Raw genomic sequence first — 26,305 nt, 5'->3', positions numbered from 1 at the left:
TGGTGGCATAGGATAGGTACAGCCCCCAAAGTGAACGAGGGCGCACCATGTATGCACGCCCACCCTGTATTGACTTTTATGGGAGTGCCGAAACTTCCTGGAACTTCTATAGAGGTGAATGGAGAGGTGATCATGCTTGCGTAGTTCACTGTCCATTCACTTCTATGGGAGTTCTGAAAATAGCCGAGAGCGCCTGCCGCACATGCGTGGTGCTCTCTTCTTAATTTTGGGGGCCCTGTTCTAGAGATAGGTGGGAAACTGAGTGGGCTGTAGCTTAGAAAACCCCATGTTCCTTAGCATCCCAGCTATATCATATAGATTTTAAATTTGGCAACTAAAAATTTCATTTGGCTCCTAAATTTTTCAGGTTAGGAGCCAATGGCTTCTTGAGATTTTTTTTTGTCTGGAGCCCTGCAGGATTGTGGACTCCCGAGTTCTCCGTAGATCCCTCCAGTATCTCATCCACTGGAAAAGGTATGGACCAGAGGAGAGGATGTGGGTTCCAGCGGTCGATGTTAATGCTAATCGTCTTGTGAAGGCCTTTCACAGAGCTCCTCCTGATAAGGTTGGTCCTGGGTGCTCAGAGGTCACCCGTAGAAGGGGGGGTACTAAGGCTTGGGCAGAGAAGTGGCAGATGAGGTTTAACACTGACAAATGTAGGTAATGCACATGGGAAGGAATAATGCAAGTCACCAGTACCTACTAAATGGTAAAACACTGGGTAACACTAACATGGAAAAGGACCTAGGAATTTTAGTGAACAGCAAACTAAGCTGTAGAAATCAGTGTCAGGCAGCTGCTGCCAAGGCCAATGAGATAATGGATTGCATCAAAAGGGGCATAGCTTCCCGTGATGAGAACATAGTCCTGCCACTTTACAAATCACTAGTCAGACCACACATGGAGTACTGTGTACAGTTCTGGGCTCCTGTGAGCAAGACAGACATAGCAGAGCTGGAGAGGGTTCAGAGGAGGGCAACTAAAGTAATAACTGGAATGGGTGGACTACAGGACCCAGAAAGATTATCAAAATTAGGGTTATTCACTTTAGAAAAAAGACGACTGAGAGGAGATCTAATTACTATGCATAAATATATCAGGGGTCAGTACCGAGATCTCTCCCATCAACTATTTATCCCCAGGACTGTGACGAGGGGACATCCTCTGCATCTGGAGGAAAGAAGGTTTGTACACAAACAGAGAAGAGAATTCTTTACAGTAAGAGCAGTGAGACTATGGAACTCTCTGCCTAAGGAGGTGGTGATGGTGAGTTCACTAAAAGAGTTCAAGAGGGGTCTGGATGCATTTCTGGAGTCTAATATTATTACAGGCTATAGCTACTAGAGAGGGGTCGTTGATCCAGGGAGTTATTCTGATTGCCTGATTGGAGTCGGGACAGGGGTGTCATGGATGGGGTATAGGAGTAAACACCACACTAACAACCAGGAGAGAAAGGTAAAGCCACAAGGCCTCACCGCTAGGGAAAGGAAAAGATCACCGCCTAGTAACCCTACTCCTGGCCCTGACTCCTAACCATATGGGCACCCCTTGAAGGTAGAAATGCCCATATCCTGGAACCTGGGACCCTGGAGACCCTAGAGAGCCCTAAGAATATTGTCAGGGCTGAGGCAACCCGTTCCTTCCACGATGAAGGAACAGGCGTCTCCCTGAGGCCTAGTAACAAAAAGCAAGGAAGGGAAACCAAAACACAAACGCAACACTTATCTTCTGTAGTGATGGAAGAGCAGGAACACCAAAGACGACCTCTCACCAGCTCTGCCAAACCCAAATGAAGCTATCTACCGCACAGTCAGAAGGGTGGGGCAACACTAAATAGGGTAGAGTAATGAGTACTAAGCTACACCTGAAACAGGAGATGAGGTCACAAACACTGAATAAAGAGTAATCAAAGAGGCTGTTAGATTCCTCCACGCTCCGCCAGTCTCCTTGATCTCCTGAAATCAAAAGTTTTTTTTTTGCCTTCCTCTGGATCAACTTGCAGGATAACAGGCCGAACTAGATGGACAGATGTCTTTTTTTCAGCCTTATAAAATATGTTATATGTTGTGTCAAAAATATAAAATGTAATAATTCTGCAAATACAGCCCAAATTTTTTTTTTTAAAACAACTCACTTGTGAATTCAGAACTTGCATTTTAAGGTTTTGTTCTCCCTGGTTAGAATTTCAAACTTTTTGTGTGTTTCATACTTTTCTTCCTAATAGGTTTCAGCATCTGGGAATCCTGACAAATGCTCTCCTAGGTCAAGGAATGTGAACAATAGTCCTCTAGTTTCACAGTCAAACTTTGACGATTTGGGTGTGGAAGACATTGTACCGTACCTGGAACTCGGCCCAATGTTCCATTTAACATTCTGCATTGATTTCATCAGTCCAGGATTTAATCATTTCGTTCTCTCTCTAGACTTCCTTTAAACTGATCTCATTAGTAGCAGACTTCATGTCTAAGTACAAATATGTTATTAGATCTTATTTCAAGGATGCCATTGTTAAATAACCACAACCCGATGGTTACATGTATGTCAAGTCATGTTATCGCTCAAAAAAATTATCTTGGGAACACTGTAATTCCTGGCTTAGACTTCTTTCAAAGCTTGATGTATCCTTCAGGACAATTCAGTATACACGTGTAATGCTAGCCTTACGCAGAAAACATCTTCCTCTCTGTCCCATCCCTAGAGGACGGGGTTCATAACCAGACTGAAACAATATGCAGATGATATAACTGGATGAGATCAGTTCTTAGATGCTGACTAACCATGAGAAAACAAGGCAACATGGGAAGATTTGCACATTTCTATGATATACATGTATGGTCACCGTTCCATGAGGACAACAACTTTTCAAAAAGAGGCTTCTCTCACTGCTGCCCGTCAATGGTTATCACCATGTGAATGGCAGTCCTTTCATCATTTTTCCTATACGTACTTGTAATGCATTAATGTACCGGGTCCACCAAAGCAGGATCTACACAAACAACTCTCTGTTCTGACACAGAGGGGATTCCCTAATTTTGCACATGGACATGCATTGAAGTGGTGAGACAACCCCTTTAATAGAAATATTAATATAAATGTTTACATATTTAAGTACAGATGCGGCAGAGCTAAACTTGATGTTTAATGCGTTAAAGGGGTTGTCTCATCCCCATAATTGGATGCCATCCTGTAGAAAAACTCAAAATAAGGCACTTACCAAATAAATTACATTTTCAGAAGTGCCTCGTTTTCCTGTTAGGCCTCCCCTTTGCCCTCTTTATTTACTGCTCGTCGTCAGGGGTCATGGCCACCACTGCAATCCAGCAGCAGTGGCCGCACATGTGAGATATGTGCATGCAAGGTAGTCTAGTGGCCGGGCGGGAATGTGCATAAGCATGCAAGATTTTAGCTTCCGGTCCGGCCGCTGCTCTACAGTGCCTCTGATCTCAATGGAGGAGTAGCCCTGGAGCCGTTCTAGACTGGAACGCACCGCAAAAGCAGCTGCTGAGCTCTGAAAAGCTTTTCAGGGCTTAAACAGTTCACTTGCTGTAAGGCTTCAGAAGCGCGCACACCAGCCGATCATGCCATCAAACATGCAGTTTCAGCCGATAAAAGGCCAAAGTTTTTCAAACGACAGTCGGCCGGAATGGCCGAAATCAGCCATTCCAACCGACTTTAATCTTATGTGTGTGTCCACCTAAGGAGATACTAAACTCCAATCCACTGGGGGAGATTTATCAATGGTTTTGTGCCACTATTGTGGCATTAGCGAATAGTGTTTGCACCGCAATCTGCAACTTTTTCAGCTTCTCGCCACTTTGCAGATTTACTATGACTAGCGCCAGATATTGGAGTCTATAGCAGCTCCTAGCTGGCATAGATTTAAGTTTCTGGCAAATGGAGAGGTATCTGCCTCTTAATAAACTAGGCACATCTTACTCCACCATAGGGCGATCAAAACTGGTGCAAGGGAACTGAGGAACGCAAGGAACTTGATAACGTTACAGCCACCGGTAAGAAGACTACCTTCTCTACAATTTACATTAGGCACCTTTCTAACAGGCCACAGAATAAAAAATGTGTGTGAGTGTTTAAGGCCCTATGATGGTGGGATGAAGCTACTGTTTTTGGATACCAAGAGAAATTGTTCCACCCCTGACCAAAGTCTCACCCGTGAACTTGATGCTCACTGTAAAGTGATAATGGAATCATATCGGAGGAAGACTTGAATTTAGGTACAAACCTGAAAACTGTGCGTGCAGTATTGTGACAAACAGTCCTGTCCACTGTTTTCTACATTAATTAGAATAAATTTACCGTTACACAAGACTGAATTCTTGAACTTTGCCTTCCTATGCTGTTCGCTTGTGGAATGCTAAAATACAGCTAATTTAGAAAAACACCTAAGAAAACTTGGTGAAAGAAGACTTTCTAGAAATCCCAGCAAAACGACAAGAGCGTGTCTGACAGGTTTTACGGTTACAATATGCCACCGATAAAGGAACGTTTGCAACAGGCAAACAAACAAAAGTCAGGCCACTGTCACAGCAAATATTTGTCAACTAGAAACTTTGTAAAAGGTTACTAGACTATCAGACTGGGTTGGCATCAGCTGCACTTTTCTGTTTTTCTATTTCAGTATACAAATAGAAAAAAAAGGAAAAAAGAAAAAAAAGTAAACTTTGCAACTGGTATATGTCGCAGACACTATGGGCTTTCACCAGACCCCAATGACGGGTAGTTGGGGTTTCAGTTACGGTTTTCATAATTCTGCCGGACAAAATATCACTGTAACAGCATTATTTTGCCCCGCTTCCTTGCTGTGACATAGGCTCCTAATGGAGCTTACGCCACTGACGTAAACCCAGCCACAGGCCGTATTCACAGGACCGTGTGACGGCTGTTCCCATTTGTGTGGACCGCAAAGTGCGGAACAGCAAAACAAGGGCACCAACCATGTGCACCCCACATCGTGGGGAGTGCGATCCAAAGCAGTGACCAGTCTCAGGAGGGACTGGCCAAGCAGGTATTTCCTGTGCGTCAAGCCAGGACCAGAAGGTGGAGAGCGTTGTCACAATTGGCAGCAGTCTGAGATGCCAGTTACATGGGATTTAAAGGGATTTTCCAGTAATATTAATAGAGATACTCATGTATTTGCTTACCTCATGTACATCTTCCCCATGTTTTTTTTTTTCTCTCCTGACCCATTTTCACCATGCAAACAAATCCCTCTGGTTTGTTTCCATCCTGTACATGTGTAGAACTTCCTGTTGCTGTATCCAACAATCCCATCATGCACTTCTACTTTCTCTACCATAGCTCCAGCACCGCCTGCTACAGTTACATAGACACTCCCATATCAATTTCATCGTCAATGCCTGACACGCCCATGGACATTAGATCACAGGGGGGAAAAAAGAGCTGCATCGGCATGGTCATGTGACTTCAGCTCAGAAAGGAAGATAGGAGAAGTAAAGGTAAAAGAAATATATTACAAAAATTCACAGCATCCTTCATCAATTATTATTTTAAAGGATGATGATGTAAACTAGAAAATCCCTTTAAAGGAAGAAGTGGTTTACACTTGTGACATCTCTTTTTTCATAGGCACAGTGCCAATCACTAATCACAAAATTGCTGGGATGGCAGTACAGCCCTGCGCTGTTCTTGCTGTCAAAAATGACGGAACTGTCCATAGAGGCTCCGAATGGAACCCTGAGTGGCAATGTGAACACAGTCTTATACAGTCGAAGTTACTCAAGTATGTACAGTACAGGCCAAAAGTTTGGACACACCTTCTCATTCAAAGATTTTTCTTTATTTTCATGACTATGAAAATTGTAGATTCACACTGAAGGCATCAAAACTATGAATTAACACATGTGGAATTATATACATAACAAACAAGTGTGAAACAACTGAAAATATGTCATATTCTAGGTTCTTCAAAGTAGCCACCTTTTGCTTTGATTACTGCTTTGCACACTCTTGGCATTCTCTTGATGAGCTTCAAGAGGTAGTCCCCTGAAATGGTTTTCACTTCACAGGTGTGCCCTGTCAGGTTTAATAAGTGGGATTTCTTGCCTTATAAATGGGGTTGAGACCATCAGTGGCGTTGAGGAGAAGTCAGGTGGATACACAGCTGATAGTCCTACTGAATAGACTGTTAGAATTTGTATTATGGCAAGAAAAAAGCAGCTAAGTAAAGAAAAACGAGTGGCCATCATTACTTTAAGAAATGAAGGTCAGTCAGTCAGCCGAAAAATTGGGAAAACTTTGAAAGTAAGGGCTATTTGACCATGAAGGAGAGTGATGGGGTGCTGCGCCAGATGACCTGGCCTCCACAGTCACCGGACCTGAACCCAATCGAGATGGTTTGGGGTGAGCTGGACCGCAGAGTGAAGGCAAAAGGGCCAACAAGTGCTAAGCATCTCTGGGAACTCCTTCTAGACTGTTGGAAGACCATTTCAGGGGACTACCTCTTGAAGCTCATCAAGAGAATGCCAAGAGTGTGCAAAGCAGTATTCAAAGCAAAAGGTGGCTACTTTGAAGAACCTAGAATATGACATATTTTCAGTTGTTTCACACTTGTTTGTTATGTATATAATTCCACATGTGTTAATTCATAGTTTTGATGCCTTCATAGTCATGAAAATAAAGAAAACTCTTTGAATGAGAAGGTGTGTCCAAACTTTTGGTCTGTACTGTATGTAAATGCAATTTGTGTGTTAACTGTAAAATAAAATCCACTGATGAACAAACCTGTTGTCTACAATAATAATTAATAATGTAAAGGATATTGCCAAAGGACATACGTCCCCATTTCTACGGTATTTGCGGCACACTTCTTGGCTATAGTCTTTCCCTTTATTCTCCCGTCACATTTCGAGTACGTTCTGTCTGATGTCATTCCATCTAAGCGTTGACGTTCAGAACCGACAGGGAACAAGCGGCGCAGCTCGTACATCAAGGCATCAATCTGTCTGATGGTAATTAAATGACTTGAACTGCTGATCAGAATTTAAAGATGTTTTGAGTATCGTTCCTTTACGGCCACCTCACATAATTAGTTTACTATACATTTTTTAATAGTCTTTTGTCCTAATTAAAGTATTTGTTGCTTGCCACAATTAAATTTTACTTTATATTGTGTTCACATATGCCATAAACACTGTAATGTTTTTTTTTATTATATATATAAAGAAAATGACTGCTGAAGATCGGCATCTTTTACAGCACACTTGCCAGTAGAGATGAACTAATCTATTCCAAGAGAGCAAGAGCAAGAAAAATAAGTGAGAGCTTTTCGGAGCAAGTGAAGCGCTTTCGATTCGGGTCAAACCAAAATCCCGGACAAGCCCCCAAAATGGCCTAAAATGAAAACAAAAATTTACGCCATACTCACCTCCTTCTCCATTCTCTGCACCGCCGGTATAGTCCTCCTGCCCTGCTCGTTTACAACCTGGGGAATGGTGCCATGTCAATATACGTCATGTGACCCCTGCAGCCAATTACTGTCCTCAGAGGTCTCCTGATAAGGACAGTAATTGGATGCAACAGTCACGTGCTATACAACTACACATCACCGCCAGTGTGAAGAACACAGTGACATGCAGGTGTACGACACATCACCATTGCAGTCAGTCGCTGTCCTCAGAGGTAGGCCTCTGAGAACAATGATTGGCTGCCAGGGTCATGTGCTGATATATATATTAGGGATCGACCGATCTGAACAGAGGTGCAGAGATCAGCTATGGAGAAAGAGGTGAATATTACATTATTTTTTATTTTAGACCCTTTGGGGGCTTGCTCGAGATTTTTGAATTATTTCAGGCAACCCCTTTAATACCACATGCTGGGAATACTGTAGTGCAGTGGTCCCCAACCTTTTTTGCACCAAGGACCGGTTTCATGCGAGACAATTTTCCCAGGGACCGGGTGGGGGGGGGGGAGGGGGCGGGGGTTCTGGGCGGGGCTTAGGGGGTGGGCGGGGCTGACTGATTCACGCGCATAACAAAACACAAGGTGCATATTAAAATATATAACACTATATAATGACTATATAAACTGACTATGGTCTCTGCTGCACTGGTCTCTGCTGCACTGTACCGTATTTTTCGCCCTATAAAGATGAACCTAGGTTTTAGAGGAGAACAATAAGAAAAAAAAATTCATTACACCTCAGGTCAGACCAGCAATCAGACCCCCAATGTTAATCAGACCTCAGATCAGACCCCAAAGGGCTCAGATCAACCCCCAAACCTTTAGCCATCTATCAGCCCCCAATGTCAGCCACAACCCCCCCCAATGTCAGCCATAACCCCCCCAATGTCAGCCATAACCCCCCAATGTCAGCCATAACCCCCCAATGTCAGCCATAACCCCCCCCAATGTCAGCCATAACCCCCCCCCAATGTCAGCCATAACCCCCCCCAATGTCAGCCATAACCCCCCCCCCCAATGTCAGCCATAACCCCCCCCCCAATGTCAGCCATAACCCCCCCTCCCCCAATGTCAGCCATAACCCCGCCTCCCCCAATGTCAGCCATAACACCCCCCCCCCCCCCCCCAATGTCAGCCATAACAGCCCCCCTCTGGTCAGCCATAACAGCCCCCCTCTGGTCAGCCATAAGCCCCCCTCTGGTCAGCCATAAGCCCCCCTCTGGTCAGCCATAAGCCCCCCTCTGGTCAGCCCCATAAGCCCCCCTCTGGTCAGCCATAAGCCCCCCTCTGGTCAGCCATAAGCCCCCCTCATGTCAGCCATAAGCCCCCCTCATGTCAGCCATAAGCCCCCCTCATGTCAGCCATAAGCCCCCCTCATGTCAGCCATAAGCCCCCCTCATGTCAGCCATAAGCCCCCCTCTGGCCAGCCATAAGCCCCCCTCATGTCAGCCCCATGTCAGCCATCAGCCCCCCTCTGGTCAGCCATAAGCCCCCCTCATGTCAGCCATCAGCCCCCCTCATGTCAGCCATAAGCCCCCCTCATGTCAGCCATAAGCCCCCCTCATGTCAGCCATAAGCCCCCCTCATGTCAGCCATAAGCCCCCCTCATGTCAGCCATAAGCCCCCCTCATGTCAGCCATAAGCCCCCCTCATGTCAGCCATAAGCCCCCCTCATGTCAGCCATAAGCCCCCCTCATGTCAGCCATAAGCCCCCCTCATGTCAGCCATCAGCCCCCAGTGCAAATAAAATTAAAAAACCACTTACCTCTCCTGCTCCTGGTCACCATCGCGATCCTCTTCATTCTGCTGTCGGCTCTGGCTGTGTATAGCGGCGCACAGCGTGAGGTCACAGAGAGACCTCACGCTGTGCGCAGCCCTGCACAGCCGATAGCCGAGCCGTGGACCAGGAAGTGGTGAGTACAGATCCTTCACCGCTCCCTGGTCCTTCTGTACTAATGAAGCGCTTCCCTAATGGAAGCGCTTCATTAGTACAGAGTTAAAGACTGCCCTGATCGCCGCGGCCCGGCTAACAATCCTCCACGGCCCGGTCCTGGGCCGCGGCCCGGCGGTTGGGGACCGCTGCTGTAGTGCACAAAAAGTTTTTTTTTTTTTCAGGAAAACTCATTGAGAATGTAGATCCATTAGATCACTGTGTAGAGGCCCCATGGCTTATGTAAGTTGGTCAATCAGGATATATAATCACAAAGTACCTTCACCAGTGTAAAACGTAACCTTTACTGATGATCATTAAACATCACCCAATTTGTGCCCTTAAAAAGCAATTAACAATGAGGCTGGGCAGGACAAGGAAAGGATTATTGACTCACCCTGACACTTGCCCTATCAAGCTATAGGCCCTGCCTAGCAAAACGAAATGGCCGCCCCAATAGGGCCGATCCAGTGTCAGGAACCTCCTGATAGGCCCTATATGTCCCTGACAAGGGATAGATACCGCCACCCGAGAAGAGACTCAATATGACTAGAGTGTCATAAGTCAATGAATGTATCAGAAAATAATAAAGTTACAACAAAAATAATCGCACATAATACATATATGCTCCCAAATAAACCAGTGGCGTCCAGGTTTTGATCACTAGTGGAAAAAAAAAAAAAGGAGCCCATACCATATGTCCCAAAAATGCTAACTTCGTCCCGACACGTTTCTCTGAACCGTTCTCTGGGGTCAGTTCATCAGGGGACCACATATAACAAAAAAAAATACAAAAAATACAAAAAACAAACGATACAGGAATGGAGGAAATAATATGTGTGCGAATCTTATTATATTCTTGTAGTAATAGCCAAATGATAATGGTAAATCTCATGTCCATAAAGAAAGACAATTCCCACATACTTGGGACCATCTGCATCACATACCGAATGTCCACAGTGCTGCTACCACACACCACTTAAATACTGATGATCAAAGTATGGCTTTTTAATAAAATCAAAATAACAGCAGGATAGTCCAATAAACATAACAATCGCTATGACAGAAGGGGAAGGATATGATTATACGTCACTAAATCCCAAATGAGATGCCAAGCCTGGAGAGGGTACGATAAGAGATCAGTCTGGGTCAGCACAGGAGCATTGGTGGTGCAGTGGTGGCCATCTTGATGGAAAGTCTGGTCTCTGCCCATGTCACCATGCAATCAGCATCGCTCTAAATACCCGCGCACCGAAAACTGGAAGTCGGCGGTGGAGCGCGTGGTGGAGCGCAAATACAGGAAGTAAACTACAGCTATTACTGATAACACAGAGAAAAGGACAGAGAAACTATTGGGCATAAAAATAATTGTACAGATGAGCAGCCTCTATACCCTGTTACTACAAAAAGATTATTTGACTACTGAAAAATAGTATTTTGCCATATATCATTGTCACTTCAGCTTAGCGAATGGGGGATGGGGAGGTAAAATGAGAGGTAGGTTACTATCCCTCATATTATAAGATGAATATTAGGTGCAAAATTAAAATTATAAATAGCACCCTACCTCACCCATAGATACAAATAATAATAACAGATGGGCCAGTCCAAACACGTAATTATTTAAATAAAGCACGCAAAATCAATATATTCATTAAGACCACAAGGGGTGATGGGGTCCAACCTATATGTCCATCTAGCTTCTTTCTGTTTCAAAATGGTGCCAAGAGCTCCACCTCTAGGGTTGTTTCGATAACAAAATTTTGATTCGGTTTTTAATACCATAAAAAAGTATTGCGATACTCGATACCATGCGCAAAAAAAATAAAAACGCCAAAAAAAAGCTGCGTGCATTCCGCATTTTATGGAACGTCCGGCCCATAATAGAACAGTCCGATCCTATTTTTTGGGGGGACAAGGTGACAAAAAAAATATATATATGGCGAATCGCACAGTTTTTCTTTTCTTTTTTTTCTTTTACAGTGTTCACGGCGTAAGAGATTTTTTTTATATTATGGACTTTTCAGACGTAGCGATATGTAATATTTTATCTACCGTATTTTTCGCTTTATAAGACGCACCTAGGTTTTTGAGGAGGAAAATAAGAAAAAAATATTTTGAACCAAAAGGTGTGCTTTTGGTGGGTTTTGAATTAATGGTGGTCTGTGGAGGACAGACAGTTATATTGGGGGGGGGGTCTGTGGAGGACAGACAGTTATATCGGGGGGTGGGTCTGTGGAGGACAGACACATATATGGGGGGGGGATCTGTGGAGGACACACTGTTATGGGGATGTGTGGAGGACACACTGTTTCGGGGGATCTGCGGAGGACACACTGTTACAGGGGATCTGCGGAGGACACACTGTTACGGGGGATCTGTGGAGGACACACTGTTACGGGGGATCTGCGGATGACACACTGTTACGGGGGATCTGCGGATGACACACTGTTACGGGGGATCTGCGGATGACACACTGTTACGGGGGATCTGCGGATGACACACTGTTACGGGGGATCTGCGGATGACACACTGTTACGGGGGATCTGCGGATGACACACTGTTTCGGGGGATCTGCGGATGACACACTGTTACGGGGGATCTGCGGATGACACACTTATGGGGGATCTGCGGATGACACACTTATGGGGGATCTGCGGATGACACACTTATGGGGGATCTGCGGATGACACACTTATGGGGGATCTGCGGATGACACTGCTATGTGATTATAACCCCCATCATCCTAAAGAATGCACTGATGTATTGTACATTAATGTATTTTTAAGGATGAGGGGAGTTATAGTGACATTAGTACCAATATTAGCTTACGGTAACTGATATGACTACCGTATAACCCCCCTCATCCATAGAAATCCACCCATATACTGCAGTATATGCATGTATTCCTATGGATGAGGGAGGTTATAGTCATATTTAATATAGACACATGCCAATTACAGAACAGTGTTAATTTTAAATATGACGATAACCCCCCACATCTATATGAATTCACCCATATACTGCAGTACATGGGTGGATTCCTATGGATGGAGGAGGGTTATAGTCATATTTGGTACACATTTTTCATTAAGGTACCGTATATTGCCCCTGAGCTGTCCTCACCAAGGGACTTAGGCAGCAATCTATGGTACCAGGTCAAAGGGGGGGTCCTATAGTGGGAGAAATTAAGGGAACTGATTGGTAGAGGCGGGGGGGGGGGGGGGGGGGGAGTAGGACGCGCTCACCACCAATCATCTGGCTGGCCAGGCAGCACAGAGGAGCAGGGGAACCTCCTGCTGCTCCTGTGGTGAGTGAAGGACGTGCGGGCTGGCGGCAGTACAGCGCATATAGAGAAGCCGCCAGCCCGCCCAACAATAGTGTAGGTGGAAGCACGGCTGCCGGCATCTTTTAGCATTTAGTGAAGCCTGCGCAACGGTTAGGTGCTGCTTAGTGCCGCAATGCATGCGTGGGCTGGAGGCTTCACTAAATGGTAAATGATGCCGGCAGTCCGCGCTTAAAGATCCTCCTGATGCCAGCAGCCCACACTTACAGATCCTCCTGATACCGGAGGCCCGCACTTACAGATCCTCCTGATGCCAGCCTGCGCTATATCCCGATCGCCCTCCCTCCCTAAGTCCCGCCCGCCCACAGTTTCATGGCAGCTCAGGAGCCGTTAGTGAGAGCTCCTGAGCTGCCGCAGCCTTCACGTTTGGGGTCAATGATAATTAACGTTTAATATACAAATACAGCCGGAAGCAGAAACACATTGCTGGCACCCGACCTCTGACAGGGCGCTGCGAACAGCGGCAGTTAACCCCCTCAGGGGTGTTTCTGCCGCTTGTATTTGTAATGTATTAAATGTTAGTTATCATTGGTGGCGCAGTGGCCACAGCCCCTCCCCTCCTCCACCCCTCTGCGCTCTCATTGGTGGCAGCGGCAGCACAGGGGGAGGGAGAGAGACTGCTTCCTTCTCCCCTGTGCTGCTGAGGAAACATGGCCACGCTGAGAGCAGCGCGCTCATGCTCTCTCATACTGGGCTGTACAGTAGCACAGCCTAGTATCGATAAAAAAGTATCGTCTGGGTATCGAAAGTTCGATACCCGAAACAACCCTATCCACCTCTAATGTCTGTCCTGATCGTCTCTAACACACAATCAGAAAAAATGTAAAAAAAATCTGTAGTAGAAATGAAAATGTCAAACTTTGTAACATAGTTCAGTTTTGTAACATAGTTCAGTTTTTACAAAAGGAGAAGGACCTCCACTAGAAAGGATGACTAATAAATCGTTGGATGCATGTATCTTTACAGAGGAAGATGTTCTAAGTTTGCTGTCTAAAGTGAAGACAAATAAGTCACAGGGGCCTGATGAGATACACCCAAAATTATTAAAAGAGCTTAGTGGGGAGCTGGCAAAACCGTTAACAGATTTATTTAACCAATCATTAGTAACAGGAGTCGTCCCGGAAAATTGGAAATTGGCAAATGTCATGCCCATTCACAAGAAAGGTAGTAGGGAGGAATCGAGCAACTATAGACCAGTGAGTCTGACATCAATAGTAGGCAAATTAATGGAAACCCTATTAAAGGATAGGATTGTGGAACATCTAAAATCCCATGGATTGCAAGATGAAAAACAACATGGGTTTACTTCAGGGAGATCATGTCAAACAAATCTTATAGATTTTTTTGACTGGGTGACTAAAATAATAGACGGTGGAGGTGCAGTAGACATCGCATATCTAGATTTTAGTAAGGCTTTTGACACTGTCCCACATAGAAGACTTATCAATAAACTGCAGTCATTGAGCATGGACTCCCATATTGTTGAGTGGATTAGGCAGTGGCTGAGTGACAGACAACAGAGGGTTGTAGTCAATGGAGAACATTCAAAACAAGGTCATGTTACCAGTGGGGTTCCACAGGGATCTGTACTGGGACCAATTTTGTTTAATATCTTCATAAGTGATATTGCAAAAGGCCTCGATGGTAAGGTTTGTCTTTTTGCTGATGACACAAAGATATGTAACAGGGTTGATGTTCCAGGAGGGAAACGCCAAAAGGAAAAGGATTTAGGAAAACTAGAAGAATGGTCAGAACTCTGGCAACTGAAATTTAATGTGGATAAGTGCAAGATAATGCACCTGGGGCGTAAAAACCCAAGGGCAGAATATAGAATATTTGACACAGTCCTGACCTCAGTATCTGAGGAAAGGGATTTAGGAGTAATTATTTCAGAAGACTTAAAGGTGGGAAGACAATGTAATAGAGCAGCACGAAATGCCAGCAGAATGCTTGGATGTATAGGGAGAGGTATAAGCAGTAGAAAGAGTGAAGTGCTTATGCCGCTGTACAGAACACTGGTGAGACCTCACTTGGAGTATTGTGCTCAGTACTGGAGACCATATCTCCAGAAGGATATAGATACTCTAGAGAGAGTTCAGAGAAGAGCTACTAAACTAGTACATGGATTGCAGGATAAAACTTACCAGGAAAGGTTAAAGGACCTTAATATGTATAGCTTGGAAGAAAGAAGAGACAGAGGGGATATGATAGAAACTTTTAAATACATAAAGGGAATCAACTCGGTAAAGGAGGAGAGCATATTTAAAAGAAGAAAAACTACCACAAGAGGACACAGTTTTAAATTAGAGAGGCAAAGGTTTAAAAGTAATATAAGGAAGTATTACTTTACTGAGAGAGTAGTGGATGCATGGAATAGCCTTCCTGCAGAAGTGGTAGCTGCAAATACAGTGAAGGGGTTTAAGCATGCATGGGATAGGCATAAGGCTATCCTTCATATAAGATAGGGCCAGGGACTATTCATAGGATTCAGATATATTGGGCAGACTAGATGGGCCAAATGGTTCTTATCTGCCGACACATTCTATGTTTCTATAGTATAATAAAAAAGGCCAGATTCTTAACCTGTGGTAGGTGTACCCTATCACTCCTTGTCTTCAGACAGTGCTCATCTAGGCTTTTATAGGTGTGATTATAGCCTTCAAGTGACTTTGATTTAAAGGGGTAGTCTCACAATGACAAAATATAATCTATCCATAGTAGCAGGGGAAATCTCCAGGAGACTGGAAATATGCAAGCTATGAGAAGCAAGTTTAATTAGATCTAAGCATAGCATTGTGAATGTGCGATCCACTTCTGTTTTTCTCCCCTTGATATATGCAAGCTAGGTTTTATATTTCTGTTACACTACGTGTTTTATAATTCTACACATGAGTGGGTCGGGGAATGAGGTAAATTTTGTTTCTTTTTTTGAACGAGACGTTATACACGTTAACCCATTAGTGACTGCCATATAGTGTTTTTTACAGTAGCCATTTAACCGCCTCACGTCCGCCCATAGGATATAAACGTCCTATGGGTGGACGTCTATTTCTGACAGCACGTTTTAAAACGTCCTGTCAGAAATAGCAGCTGCACGCTAATCGTGCAGCTGCTGATCGGGTTGCCCGCTGTCAGTGACAGCAGGGCAACCCTAAGACAAGGCAGGGACAGTGCCCAGGTGTCCCTGCCTTCTAGATCGCTGCAGACACAGCGCTCACCGAGCGCTGTGTCTGCAGAGCAGGAAGCGCTGTGCGCTTCCTGTTCCGGCCCGGCGGTCATGTGACCGCCGTGACCGGAGAGTGCAGGGGCTGTGTGAGGTCTTTCAGAGACCTCGATCAGCCCTGCTGTGAGGCTGTACAGCGCAGGATTGCTGCTGTACAGCCTCTCTAGGGGTGCATTTCCACTGTAACTGGGGCTACTATCTCAGCCCCAGTTACAGGAGAAATCAACTGTGAAAAAAAAAAGTGAAGCAAATGTCCCCCAGAGGTCTTGTATGACCTTATGGGGGACGAAAAGTGTAAAAAAAAATAAAAAAAATAAAGGGTTGAAAAAATAAAATAAAATAAAGTTTCACATGTAAAAAAAAAAGTTCCCAAGTTAGGAATAAAAAAAAAAACAAAAAAAAAACAAAATTAAAATAGAAAATAAAGTAAAATAGACATATTTAGTATTGCCGCGTCCGTAAAAACCAGCTCTATAAAAATATCACATGACCTAACCCCTCAGATGAACACCGTAAAAAATAAATTAAAAAAACTGTGTCAAAACAAGCAATTTTTGTCACCTTGCATCACAAAAGGTGCAACACCAAGTGATCAAAAACGCGTATGTCCCACAAAATGGTACCAATAAAACCGTCACCTCATCCCGCAAAAAATGAGCCCCTACATAAGAAAATCTCTCAAAAAATAAAAAAACTATAGCTCTTAGAACATGGAGACACTAAAACATCATTTTTTTGGTTTCAAAAATGCTATTATTGTGTTAAAGTGAAACAAATAAAAAAAAGTATACATATTAGGTATTGCCGCGTCCGTAAAAACCAGCTCTATAAAAATATCACATGACCTAACCACTCGGGTGAACACCGTAAAAAAAAAAAAAAAAAAACTGTGTCAAAACAAGCAATTTTTGGCACCTTGCATCACAAAAGGTGCAACACCAAGTGATCAAAAACGCGTATGTCCCACAAAATGGTACCAATAAAACCGTCACCTCATCCCGCAAAAAATGAGCCCCTACATAAGAAAATCTCTCAAAAAATAAAAAAAACTATAGCTCTCAGAACATGGACACATTAAAACATAATTTTTTGGTTTCAAAAATGCTATTATTGTGTAAAACTTTAATAAATGAGAAAAAGTATACATATTAGGTATCGCCACGTCCGTAACAATCTGCTCTATAAAAATGTCACTTGACTGAACCCCTAAGGTGAACGCTGTAAAAATAAATAAGTAGAAACTGTGCTAAAACAACCAATTTTTTGGTCACCTTGCCCCATAAAGTGTTATATTGAATGATCAAAAAATCATATGTACCCAAAAATAGTACTAATAAAACTGGCACCTTATCCCCTAGTTTCCAAAATGGGGTCACTTCTTGGGAGTTTCTACTGTAAGGGTGCATCAGGGGGCTTCAAATGGGACATGGCATCTAAAAACCATGTGGAGTTCCATTATATTTCTTTGATTCAAAACCTATTAGACTTTACTGAAGATATAAGGGGGTGACTCTTGAGAATAATTTTCTCTGATAGGCCCAAGAAACTCCTGTCTGACACTGGCTAGGCGCACTGCAATTCTGGTGACAAGGCCGTTACTAAAGCCTTAGGTATCAGGGCACTGATCAGAGAAGTCGGTCTCCAACAGTTTCACCCCCTAGATGCTGCAGTCAGTAGCAACTGCAACAATTAAGTTGTTTGACAGAGAGGGGGCTCTCTCTGACAGGGTATTGCTCACAAAAAAGGCATATTTTTTTTTTAAAATAGTTATGGCTCTTGGAAAACGTTGACACAAAAAGAATGAAAATGTTCCATAAAATAATAAAATAGCTGTTTGCCATCATGGCATTTGCACCAACTAGAGATTTCTGGGGGGAACTCTCTCATTATGGAGGGCGCCTAGTATGCGCAGTACGTGTGTGGAGTATTGTGGGCCAGGTAGCGCCCTTCTGGGTTTCTGGGAAAGATATTTAAATTTGCTCTCCTAAGCCTATCTGATGCCATAAGATGTTAGACAATTTTTCATATATTTTTCAAAGAAACCAAAAGGAGCCTTGCGTAGCCTACAATATAGTCATAACATATTAACTGGTCTCCATAATAGAAATAGTGCCCACTCAGAGTTCCTCCAAAGGCCTCTCAACTAGAAAAGCTGTTACTGTCTGCTTTGCTCTGATAAAAGCTTTTGTCCTGAAAGAGTTAGTTCCAGATGGGAGACTGGCTTGGCTATTTTCCTAGCTTTGCTACATAAGTATGTTTAAAAGGCTAAACAATGACTGGAATGCTGCATCTGTGAAAAACTCAACATTTTAAAATCCTTTTGGAAATAAATCTGAATTACATGTTTTTCACATGAAGATGTCTATCTGTCTGAAATAAATTGCTAAATATTTGGGCTAATTGTTAAAATTCAAGGGGAACTCTGCTGTTTTTATATTGATGACCTATCCTCAGGATAGTTTATTAATATCAGATTGGCAGGGGCCCAATCGCCAGCACCGCTGATCAGCTCTTTCTTATTCACTTAGGTCATCACTTGAGGATAGGTCATCAATTTCAGATGAACACCTCTCTCAATAAGACATGCAATCTCTCTCTCAAAACAAAAAAAAATTGGGTTAGCTAGAATCCAAACTTTTTGGGACATTTGGGACGAATTCCGAACGAGTAGAATCCATTCGCTCATCCTTAGTAACGACTCGTGGAACAAATTTAGTTCATTATTTTTATCACACAGTAAGCTCTGAAAAAAAGACTTAAAAGAAATGATTAATGAATTGAAAAAATAAAAAAAAGATGACTTTTGAAAAGCGACAATGAAAAAAAAACTGAAAATAGCTTGGTCTTTAAGGTTTAAAAAAACACGTGGTATTAACAGGATAAAGGATGACATTTGAAATCATTTGTATTGATTTTTAATGTAAAAGAGCATTTTGCTGATAATCCACGCAGACTCTCCTGAAATATCATTCTGTTATCCCATTATCGTTTCACCTAACCACCTCATTTTTGAGTTGAAAACGATTTTGCAGTTTTGAAAAGTGCAAGAGTCAGCTATCTGTTATCTAATACTAACTTTCTCAAATTTATTGTGCTTTGGTCTGGTCTAGAATGAGGATAAGCACTTTGTAACATACGGGGAAAAAAATAACTATTCAAGTACGTGTCCCCATATAGAGAAACACGGGATAGGTCACCAGTAAAAATATCTTGAAAAGATATTTAAGTTAGGCTAGTTTCACACTAGCGGCAGGGGATTCTGGCAGGCTGTTCCGGCGGATGAACAGCCTGTCGGATACATCCTGCCGCTAGTTCACGTGTGCCCCCGGACTGCCGCTCCGTCCCCATTGACTATAATGGGGGCGGAGTTCCGGCGGCAGCATGGCAGCGCACGGCGAGAGGCAGTCTGACTAAAAGTACTGCATGTCGTACTTTTAGTTCGGCTGCCTCTCGCCGTGCGCTGTCATAACTCCACCCCCGCACCTATTATAGTAAATGGGGACGGAGCGGCAGTCCGGAGGCACACGTGAACTAGCGGCAGGACGGATCCGAAAGGCTGTTCACCCACCGGAACAGCCTGCTGGACTCCCCTGCCGCTAGTGTGAAAGTACCCTTACAATTGTCTCAGGTTCTGTCCATATTCACCATTTTCTTTATAATAGTTTAACAATATACAGTGATCCTTCAACTTGCAATGGCTTCATACACAACCTTAACTAAAAACTGCATTCAGCTTCCAGACTGTGCCTGGATGTAGGCTAGAAGATCCTGCCGATCAGTGTGTGTGTTTCACTAATAAAATGATTTCTTTTAATCAAACCATGCATGGCCAATCAGTTTGTGTTGTATTACTGAAGTACATGTTCTGATTTGCTGTCTATAAAGCACATATATTTCACTGTATTGTATTGATCTTCACCTGTACTACAACCACTGTAGTTCCCTCTACCTGTACTACATATACTGTACTGCTCTCTATTTGTATAATGTACTGTTCTGCTCTCTAAATGTATTAAATAAACTGTACTTCTCTCTACCTGTACATTTACTGCACTGCTCTCTACCCATACTATATGCACTGTACTACTCTGCCTGTATTAAATGAACTGTACTTTACCTGTACCACATGGACTGTACTGCTCTCTACCTGCGTTACATGTACCGCACTTTACATGTACTACATGAACTGCACTGCTCTCCTGTACTACAACTACTGTAGTTCCCCCTAGCTGTAGTTCATGTGCTGTACTGCTCTCTACCTATACATGTACTGCTCTGCTCTTTACCTGTATTAAATGAACAGTACTGCTCTCTACCTGTACTACATGTACTGTACTCTACCTATACTGCATGTACTGTACTGCTCTCTACCTGTACTACATGTACTGCTCTACCTGTACTGTACTGCTCTCTACCTGTACTACATGCACTGTACTGCTCTCTACCTGTACTGCATGTACTGTACTGCTCTACCATTACTACATGTACTGTACTGCTCTCTACCTGTACTACATGCACTGTACTGCTGTCTGCTCTCTACCTGTACTGCATGCACTGTACTGCTCTCTACCTGTACTGACTGCACTGTACTGCTCTCTACCTGTACTGCATGCACTGTACTGCTCTCTACCTGTACTGCTTGCACTGTACTGCTCTCTACCTGTACTGCTTGCACTGTACTGCTTGCACTGTACTGCTCTCTACCTGTACTGCATGTACTGTACTGCTCTCTACCTGTACTACATGTACTGTACTGCTCTCTACCTGTACTGCTCTCTACCTGTACTGCATGTACTGTACTCTACCTGTACTACATGTACTGTACTGCTCTCTACCTGTACTACATGTACTGTACTGCTCTCTACCTGTACTGCTCTCTACCTGTACTGCATGTACTGTACTGCTCTCTACCTGTACTACATGTACTGCTCTCTACCTGTACTGCATGTACTGTACTACCTTTTACCTACTACAAATATTATAGTGTTCTCTACCAGTACATGTATTATACTCCTCTATAGTACATGTACTGTTCTCTTCACATACTATATGACACATACAGTACTGATCTCTGTCTGCACTATATGTACTGTACTGCTCTCTACTCCTACTACATGCATTATACTATACTCTATGCCAGTGCTTCATGCACTTTATTACTATGGACCTTTATAAGAATTATCTGTTCCATTATACAGAAGTCTACTGCTCCGTACAGTATTAGAACAAAGTTTTATGCAAATCGACTTCGGATGTTTCATCCGAAGTCGATTCGCTCATTCCTACTAATGATCTATCTAGAGGATAGGTCATCAGTATTAAAGTCTCGGAAAACCCCTTTAAGGATTTGCCTGCAGAGGAAACTAGATAACATGAGCAATATGCAAAATGTGACAAATCTGTGTGAACGCTATACAATGAACCAGGCTGTGTGACTGCAGGGTCTTCTCCACATCTGTGGCTGCAGGGACCTCTCCCCCATGTGTGAAACATAGCACCAGTAACACACACTCCAATCAGAGCTGCAGGCTTTTGATTAGAAATTAAATCACTTTAAAAGAAGTGTCTTACTTTCGAATGTCTGCTAATCCTTTAAATCACAGAGGATTTATGGTTTCTAGAAAATACAAATCATCACAAGCATGTGTGCATCTCTGCTTGGTCTGCACATCAAACAAGTATTGAAAGAGATGTATTGTGTGGTTTACTGCTAATATCTTGAGGTCTTCTAAGTAATCAAAGTGCATGTACAAAACGTGCTGCTAAAATCAAATCATATAAATCATGATTCCAATAACTGACCATGGCTTGAACATCCACCAGATAAACTACCATATAATAAGGGAAAATACAGTCTATAATATACTATAACTATGCAAAGCGACTGTAAGGTTCTGTTTACATAACGTTCTTGCTTTACGTTTGGTGCATATAGTAGAAAAACCCAATATAAGAAACTGTATATAATATATTATAGATCTACAGTATGTGTCACCTACAGGCTTCCAGGCTAAAGAAACGCATGCTTCTTTACAAGAAGCCCCTGTGTTAAAGTGTTGTCGACTATGCTTTTCAATACAAATGAAGAAAAATTGTGTGGGTGCACACCCAAAGGGGTACTATTTTGGCAATAACAGACATTTAGCCCTTCAGATGCTAAGCTGAGATGAGGTAAGCCTTGGTGGTGATAGGCAAGAGCCTGTACAAGGTCTATCGAAGGTATATTACAATGTAGGCCTGCAGGTGGCAGTACTGCATTGGAACACACTGAATTTCCCCTACACTAATGTGTTAAATCCCATTAATGTATGGCAAATGCAAACAAATGATTAAAAGGGTTTTCTGAGAATTTTTTTTTTACTGATGACCCATCCTATTCGATCATATACGGAAGACCTATCCATAGAATAGGTCATCAGTATATAAATTCTGGAAAACCCTTTTAATCTAAAGTTAAAAAGGTTTTAAAAAATATTAAAAATAAAAAAAGTATCTAAAAATTTAAAATGCTCAAACTATTAAATTAAACGTATTTATCACATATGGTGTACGTCGTAATGGAAAAAATAAAAATAAAAATGCAGATTCGATGTTCTTTCGTCACTTCACCTTCCCCAAAAAATTGAATTAAAAGTGATGAAAAAGTCATACACACCCCTAAATGGTATCAATGAAAACTAGAGATCACTCCGGAAAAAAATGAGTCCTCACTCAGATCAGTAGGTGCAAATATAAACAAAAAAAAAATGCAATAGCACTCTGCAACCAGCACTCCGCCCTGCCTCTATGCTGGATGTTAAATGAGGCATTGGTGTAAGTTTTGGCCAAAGCGTAATAAGCCACTCACCACGTCAAGGTCGCCTCTATGAGTGGTCCCTAACGCTAGTTCCTACCTGTTATGGGCCATGATAGCCACACAAAGTCCAGGGAGCGCAGGCACAGCATGCACGCCAGGCTTTTAACCCCGTCCGGTGCCGTTACAGCTTTCATCGGATCCAGGGATGCAAGTACCAACATGCATGCTGAGCCCACCATATACTTCTCCTGGAGCCAAATGGCTACTGGTAGGTTCTATACAAGCAGACTCAGTTTTATACATGCAGTCATGCACACCTGACCAGTTAGTCTGCCCTGGAGGCTGGTTTTAAAGTCAGTATAAAACTGAGTCTGCTTTTACAGCGCCTACCTGTAGCCATTTGGCTCCAGGAGAAGTATATGGTGGGCTCAGCATGCATGCTGGTACTTGCCATAGCGATGTGCACCTGCATACAGGGTTGTGCTGACTGAACCCCCCACATTTTTTCTTTGCAAATATAAACAAGTTAATGGGGGTCAGAATATGGCAATGAAAAGAAAACATTTATTTTTATAAAGTTTTTTTTAAGCATTAAAACACAAGAAAAACTATATAAATATGTGTCATCGCTGTAATCATACCGACCCAGAGAATGAAGGGCACAGGTCAGCTTTACCAAATAGGGATTGCCGTAAAAATGAAACCCATAAAACTATGGCCCAACATTTTTTTTTTCCAATTCCATTATCTGGAATTCTTTTTCCAGCTTCCCACTACATCATAAGCAATATTAAATGGTGCCATTACAAAGTAAAACTTGTCCTGCAAAAAAAAAGAAGAGTAAAAAGCAAAAATGGAAAATTGCCAAGTCCTCAAAGGGTTAATGCGAAAGGAAGAAAAGTCACGTGCGACTTGCGATGTGCAACACGAAATCTGACACGTCTAGACTTTTTGCGACTGTCGCGGTGCAGTCGCAGCATGTCACGTGTTGCACTGTGACACCACTGACGAACATTACATGGCACGTTGCACAGGACACATGCTGCCATGTAACCGAACCTTATATGAGATCACAATACAAAAATGTTCAAAAGAGACAAACACAGGATCTGGAGCAAGGGTAGCCAAAGGTGAGCCAATGATGTAAAGGACCATGGGATGTAGAGTCCCATACAGGAACAGAGAAGGCGCTTTACAGGCATGACCTAGTGGGTGTTAAGAGCTTTATGCAGTCCATGCCTAAAGGGGTTTTCCAGTACTTAGATAATGATGACCTATCCTTAGGATAGGTCATTAAAGGGTTTTCCGATTGTTTTATATTGATAACCTATCCTCAGGATAGTGTCAAGGTCTTACCTTGTCCTCATAGTGGCAGCCATTTTGGACACATGCAGACTGAAGTCTCTTATAACCTCTGTGTGCATCATCACTTGCCTGCTGCCTGGGTGTCGCACAGTGATGATGCGGCAACACCTGACTATATCAGTCTGCTCAGGCTTCAGGTTCATTTCCCTTGTGTTTGTGCTCCGAGGCGCATCTGTGGCAGTCTGAGCGCCTTGTGTGGTCCTGTGTATGATCTGGCCGGGCTGATGTTTCCTCTGGCTCTCAACCCCGCGTTGGCAGACCTACCTGCTTTGGATCTGACCCCGGCTTGGACGACTACCTGCATTGGACTTGACCGGCTTCTTCCTAACCTCGCTGTCCCTGATGAATGTTTATTTATGTTCCTTTAAATTAAGGACTTTATTTTACCTGCGTTTGCATGTGGTCTGGTTTCCTGGCTCCCGTGACAGATAGGTCATCAGTATCTGATCGGTGGGGGTCCATCACCTGAGAACCCCACTGATCAGCTCTTTGACAAGGCTCCAGGGAGCGCCACCATCTTGCAGCTTACCCTAGGCCAGTGATGTCACATTCTTCAGTCACATGGCCTAAGCGCAGTGTCATTCCAGTGAACTGGGCTGAGCTGCGATACCAAGCACCGCCATTATGCAACGAACGGCACTGTGCTTGGTAAACAGTGAGGAGGCCACGGCACTTACTGGAGCTCCTTGGCTTCCTCAAACAGCTGATCGGGTAGGTGCCAGGTGTCGGACTGCCACAGATCAGATACTAATGACCTATCCAGAAGATAGGTTATCAGTATAAAACTGTCAGAAAAACCCTTTAATATCAGATCAGTGGGGTTTCTGACAACTGACATGGGGGCGGACATACTGCATGTGCAGCCGGTTCGGTTGCACAGGGGCCCGGAGCAGGAGGGGGCCCCTTCTTACCGGCAGCAGGGGGAGATGAGCGCTTCCATTGTGGAAGCGCTAATCTCTATTCATCTGTATCGCTGTCCTTAGGATGGCGGGGCAGGGGAGAGGTGTCTCCCTTCCCCAGTCCTCTCATAGGTTGCAGGCCTAGTGCCTATCGGAGGCCAGCGCAATGACATCATCACGCTGTCTGAGCTGTACAGCGCGGGACACAGGCCAGAAGAGGCCTGCATCGCATTGCTGAAAGCAGCAAGGATGTAAGTAATAAGCATACAGTATGTGTTTGTTTGTTTTTTTTTTGTTGTTTTTTCTAGGGGCCCTATCTGGCACTCATGGGGGCATCTACTGGGGCCCTATCTTATGTACTGGCACACATGGGGGGCACTATTGAGGAGGAGGAGCACTATGGGGGCCCTATTTTAAATACTGACACACATGGGGGGCACCATGGAGGGGGGAGTACTATTGGGGCCCTATTTTATATATTGTCACACATGGGGGGGCACTATGGGGGGCCGTATCTTAGTTACTGGCACACATGGGGGGCCCTATCTTATATACTGGCACACATGGGGGGGCACTATGGAGGGGAAGGAGGAATATGGGGGCTCTATCTTTTATATTCTAGCACACATGGGGCACTATATAGGGGAAAAAACACTATGGGGGGCCCTATCTTATGTACTGGCAGACATGGGGGGCACAATGGAGGGGGAGGAGCACTATGGGGACCCCATCTCATATACTGGCACACATGGGGGGCCACTATGGAGAATGGGGGAAAAGGAGCACTATTGGGGTCATTATATAGGGCGACTATACTGGCACACATTATGGGGGCATTTTATACTAGCACATTGTCAGTCACCATAGGGACAAGGGGAGGTGCACGATATAGGAGTATTTTATACTGGCGCAAATTATAGGGCACTATGGGGACTTTGGCACACATTATGAGGGTACTATGGGGACATTGGATCTACAGGGGGCACTAAGAGGAGGTATTTTTTTATACTGCTACACAACAGGGTACTTTTATGTACTGGTGCACATTATAAGGGGGCATTTTTCTACTGTTACACAAAGAGTTATAAAGAGAATTATTACCACTGGGGACATTATGGTGGGCTTTATTACAGTTGAGGAACTTGAATACTAGTATGAGCACTATAGGAGCATTATTACTTCTGGGAAACAGTGGGGACATTACTACTGTAGGGGCACTATTACTACTATGTGTTGTCAGGGTAAATAATTATTTCTATTGGTGGAATTTTGGGGAGCACTGTTAATTTAGTGGGCACCCTGGCAC

At 43.6% G+C, this 26,305-nt stretch overlaps 1 protein-coding gene and 1 long non-coding RNA gene across 3 annotated transcripts in view; one reads left to right on the top strand and one right to left on the bottom strand.

Moving 5' to 3' along the window:
* Positions 1–26,305, bottom strand: part of CPQ (carboxypeptidase Q) — a 537,382-nt gene that overhangs the window by 440,920 nt on the left and 70,157 nt on the right. The window lies entirely within an intron of this gene.
* LOC121001534 lies at positions 432–5,751 on the top strand. Of its 2 annotated transcripts, none has more exons than XR_005779078.1 (3): positions 432–565; positions 5,317–5,474; positions 5,605–5,751. It is a non-coding gene; the product is annotated as an uncharacterized LOC121001534 (long non-coding RNA). The 2 variants fall into 2 exon arrangements; XR_005779077.1 differs by lacking the exon at positions 432–565 and adding an exon at positions 4,806–5,023.

This window comes from Bufo bufo, chromosome 5 (genome assembly GCF_905171765.1).
Source record: "Bufo bufo chromosome 5, aBufBuf1.1, whole genome shotgun sequence".
Taxonomy (NCBI): Eukaryota; Metazoa; Chordata; class Amphibia; order Anura; family Bufonidae; genus Bufo; species Bufo bufo.
Note: the sequence above shows the minus strand (reverse complement) of the source record. Positions and strands in the feature narration are given on the sequence as shown.